A 5,184-nucleotide genomic window follows, 5' to 3' on the forward strand; every position below is an offset into this window, starting at 1 on the left:
CTTTCAGGCTGGCGGTTGTTGACTGAAGCTCCCAACTGCTCCTTTTTTTTCTCTTTTTTTTATTTTATTCTGGGCCAGCTTTAGCTCTGGCTCTAGCTGTGAGGCTTCCGCTGCTGAAAGCTGGTATCTGGTTTGTTTGCTGTTCTATAATCGAAACAATGTATAACTTCAGCTCTGAGATCCCGGCAGGCTGAAAGCTGGTTTCTGGGGTTTTGTTTAGCTTCTTATTTGCAACATGGTACATAGTTGCTTAGAGTTGCAGCTGAGAGGCCGGCAAGTTAGGCGGGGAACGTTGGAGTCAGCAGTCACTGGAGCAAGCAAGCCTTCCTGTTCGCTTCAGTGCATGGCTGCCGGCCGCCATCTTGGCTGACAGTTAATTTGCATAAGGATATGCTGATTAGCCAATGGGAAGGGTAGCGGTCATACGCTAATTACCATGTTTCTCTTTTATTAGTGTAGATTATTTTTTTACTAAAGCAAAACATGTTTATTAAATAACATTGGAAAATACTAGACATTAAAGGGTGGAAAACATCATGAATGAGTTTACTTCATAGAGTTAAACACTATTGCTATGTTGGTGTATAATGTAGTCCTCCCTTATCCATAGGGGATACATTCCAAGACTCCCATGGATGCCTGAAACCATGGATAGTACTTAACTATATGTGAACACAGGACACCTTTATAGACTATGTTTTCTTTTCCTATAAATACATACCTATGATAAAGTTTAATTTATAAATTAGGCACAGTAAGAGATTAACATCAATAACTAATAATAAAATATAACAATTGTAACAATATATTATATTAAAAGTTAAGTAATGTGGTCTCTATATCTGAAATACCTTATTGTACTGAATTCACCTTTTCCTGCTTCTCTTTGGCATGTCTGAATTGCCACCCTCAATACTCTTGCACTTTGGGGCCATTGTTGTTGTTTTTTTAATATATATATATTTTTCAAATTGAGTTGAGATACAGTATAGTTTCAGGTGCAGAACCCAGTGATTAGACATTTATATAATTTACAAAGTGATCATCCCAATAAATCTAGTACCTAACACCATAAATAGTTATTATAATATTATTGACTACAATTCTTATGCTGAACTTTACATCCCCATGACTATTCTGTACCTGCTAATTAGTAATTTCTTTTGTACAGCTGCATAGTATTCCATTGTATAGATGTACCACTTTTTTTTATCCACACTTCTTTTTTTAAGAAAATTCTTTATTGTTGAAAGTATTACATATGTCCCCTTTTTCTCCCATTAGCCTCTCCCAGCCCACCAAAAAAACCCCAACCCCTGCCACCCATGCCTTCACACTCCTATTGTCTGTGTTCATGGGTTATGCTTATATGCATACAAGTTCTTTGGTTGATCTCTTACCCTCCCACCCCTACCCTTCGCCCATCCTCCCCTGCCTTCCCTCTGAGGTGTGACAGCCTGTTTGATGCTTCTATGCCTCTGGGTCTATTTTTGTTCATCAGTTTATGTTGTTCATTAGATTCAACATATCAGTGAGATAATTTTATACTTATGTTTCACCGACTGGCTTATTTCGCCTAGCATAATGCTCTCCAGGTCCATCCATGATGTTGCAAATGGCAAGAGTAATTTCTTTTGTACAGCTGCATAGTATTCCATTGTATAGATGTACCACTTTTTTTTTTTATCCACTCATCTGATGAAGGGCACTTAGGCTGTTTGAGATCTTAGCTATTGTAAATTGTGCTGCTACGAATATAAGGGTGCATATGTCCTTTCTGATTGATGTTTCTGATTTCTTGGGATATATTCCTAGAAGTGGGATCACTGGGTCAAATGGAAGTTCCATTTTTAATTTTTTGAGGAAACATCATACTGGTTTCACAGTGGCTGCACCAGTCTGCATTCCCACCAGCAGTGCACGAGGGTTCCCTTTTCGCCACTTCATCGCCAGCACTTGTAGTTTGTTGATTTGTTGATGATAAACATTCTGGCAGGTGTGAGATTGTACCTCAATGTCATTTTTATTTGCATCTCTCAGATGATTAGTGATTTTGAGCATTTTTTCATATGCCTCTTTGCCTTCTGTTTGTCTGCTTTCAAGAGTGTCTATTTAAGTCCTTTGCCCATTTTTTTTTATTGGATTGTTTGTCTTCCTTTTGTTCAGTTGTATGAGTTCCTTATAAAATTTGGAGATTAAATCCTTATCAGATGTAACATTGGAAAATATGTTCTCCCATGCAGTGGGCTCTCTTATTATTTTGTTGATGGTTTCTTTTGCTCTGAAGAAGCTTTTTATTGTGATATAGTCCTGCTGGGGTGTTTCTCAGCATCTAGAAGGGTTCAGGAATCTGGAGAATGGCTGTGAGTAAATTAATAAAGAGACTAGACATGAACTATACATTTGGAAGGCATTTGGGGGAGCCAGAGGAGACCTAGCTTCAGTAACCAAATTCTCTAAATCTCTGGACCCCTAGCTTTTTACTAACACAAATTGCCCTAAAGCAAAGCAGATATACATATCAAAGGTAAGGTTTGGTATACAGTAGGCATTGTCAGGTTGGGGGAACTGCCTTGGCTGTCAGGCAGCAGACAATAATATATGCAAATCTTTAGGTTTGGGGAAACGCTTTCAGCTATTCCAGCAGCAGGTACTATATGTAGCTTGAGCCCTGCTGAAGCCTCAAGGTCCACCAACATTTTGATGAACTTCTTGCATTTATGACCTGTTGTAATTAGCCCCCAGCATATCCCCCTTTTTTGTTTTAATAAATTTAATAAGAATGTATGTCATTTGCAGAGCTCGAGTCCTTATTAGATTTTTAAATTCAATGGAAAGGATAGAGTTCTATTATGTCCCTTTAAATTGTTGCCAGGCATCAAAGGAATCAGTCTGCGGTAAGCTCCTTTCTGGGCTCAGAGTTCTTTGAGTCTTCTTTCCATTACTATCCCCTGTGACATGACAGCAATGATATTCCAGTTCTGGATGGTGGACACATGGTGGCAATGCAGGTCCGACCTTCTGTGGCTTGGTCCTGGGCAACCTGCAGTGACGCACACTGCTAGCATGGCAAGGCGTCTTCACCATCCTCCATCTCTGGACTGTTTCTCCTTTTTCTCATCAGTGTGTTGGTTGGGGCCACTGCCATCTGTGGCTGGAGTAGTCTGGTTAGTTCCTCTCTTGGATCCATTGTTGCAGGAATCCACACAGCAGGCTTGGAGTTTTCTGGAAATATATAAGCATATTCTCGACCAAAGGTTAATAAAGAAATCTTTCTATAAACTAGACTTGGGATCTTTTTTTTTTTGCCCAAACCATTTTCCTTTGGCTTATTCTGACAACATGTGTAATTTCATGGGTGTCTTGCCATCAGCATTACAAGTGAAAAAATTTTAAAGTAAACATTTTAAGTAATTAAGGCTTGATGTAATTTACTTACAGGATATTTGTCCACTATCCCCCCTTTTTTGATTTAAATAAATTTAAGAGGCTTTTGGAAATTTTGCAATGCAGTCTTGATAACTTTTAATTTTCTGCACAGAAATATGACTGCTTTGGATTCATTGCATGTTAAGCAGCTTTTACTATGAGATGAATCATCAGCAAAAAATTAGTTAATGCTCCAGGAATAGGTTCCTGCCTAGTACAACTAAGTTCCCTTGAATATTCACTTATGTCAATTTGCCAATTTAAATTAGTCTGAAATAAGGTTTATTTTTTAATTTTACTTGTCCTTGGTTGTGGACAGTAAATGATACGAATTGAATTTCTGCTATCAGTCTTTGAGTATACCTACCTAAGGTTTGTTTAAGGAGGCAAAAACACAAATTACTTTTCTTTTTGAAACCTAATATATTAACTTTTTAAATTACAGTTTTCCAGATATTTGAAGGAAACCTCTCTTTATTTCCTTCCAGAGTAATTTCTAGGCCACCTTTAGAGAGTTTCTTTTAAAAAACTTTTTCTTTCTTCTACACCAGTGGTGGGCAAACTCATTAGTCAACAGAGCCAAATATCAACAGTACAACGATTGAAATTTTTTTTGAGAGCCAAATTTTTTAAACTTAAACTATAAAGGTAGGTACATTGTTATTAACTTAATTAGGGTACTCCTAAGCTGGACTTTGCTAAAAACATCTTCAATCTGATTGAGGTATGTTCGCTGAGGTTGACCCCTTCCAACTCTCCTATCCACACTCGTCTGGTATACTTGTTTCAGATAGATGAGTGTGGACAGGAGAGTTGTAAGGGGTCGACCTCAGCTAACGTACCCCAAAAATAATGTACCTCCCCAGCTCTGCGTATCCCGTGGCACACCTGCGCCCTGCGGCACGCCGTGTCTCCCGTCGCATGACCGACCGACAGACACCCCCCACTTCTTATAACGCCACTTCTTCAAAATAGACTCGCCCAGGCCAAAAACTGACTTCTGCGCATGGGCCACCAAGTTTCAATCGCACTGTACGTGCGCGCCTGCACGTGGTATTTTGAGGAAGAGCCACACTCAAGGGGCCAAAGAGCCGTATGTGGCTCGAGAGCCGAGGTTTGCCCACCACTGTTCTACACCAAGCAACAAACATAACAATCATGATTGCTTTTGAGATGCTGACCTATACCCTTATGTCTATATTTAAGTGACTCTCTTTGTAGTTATGGTGATTACTATTAATTAGGTTTAATGTTTGAATAATAGCCTTCAGTTTATCTTGTAAATATTAGCAGAAGAGATTTCAAAATTTTTAAATTTCTTTTTTTTTTATTAACCTTAAAATTTACTTTAACATAGCATACTTTTTGGCTCATTTGTATATAGAGAGGGATTATGGGAGGTCTTAGTAACTTTCAGAGGAATTTATTAGAGTCCAATTGCTTATAAAAATATTGGCTTCTCATATAACTTAATTTATATGAGACCCTGATTATATTTTAAAAAGCTAATTTATTAAGTAATTAAAGTAAGTATCTTTATTAAAAAAGCAAAGTAAGCAAATTTATATATTTGATCCATGAGGCACAAATGCCACCTCACCCACAGCCCATTTAAAATGCAGGCTGCTAGAGGGCTTTTCGTCTTTCAAAATTTCATTGCTTTTTGTTTTTTAAAATTCCGCTGCTGAAAAATTCAGCTTTACTTAAGAAATATTTTAGCAACTTTGCCTGCTCTCCCTTAGAGGTTAAAACTTT

The 5,184-nt window shown here is 38.0% G+C and overlaps 1 long non-coding RNA gene across 1 annotated transcript in view; it reads left to right on the top strand.

The window, feature by feature from the left end:
- Nucleotides 1-5,184, top strand: part of LOC106727929 — an 11,361-nt gene that overhangs the window by 2,466 nt on the left and 3,711 nt on the right. The window contains exon 2 of the long non-coding RNA XR_001364165.1: nucleotides 3,627-3,632. This is a non-coding gene — a long non-coding RNA (uncharacterized LOC106727929). The remainder of the gene's footprint in view (nucleotides 1-3,626; nucleotides 3,633-5,184) is intronic.

This window comes from Myotis brandtii, unplaced genomic scaffold, assembly GCF_000412655.1.
Source record: "Myotis brandtii unplaced genomic scaffold, ASM41265v1 scaffold502, whole genome shotgun sequence".
Taxonomy (NCBI): domain Eukaryota; kingdom Metazoa; phylum Chordata; class Mammalia; order Chiroptera; family Vespertilionidae; genus Myotis; species Myotis brandtii.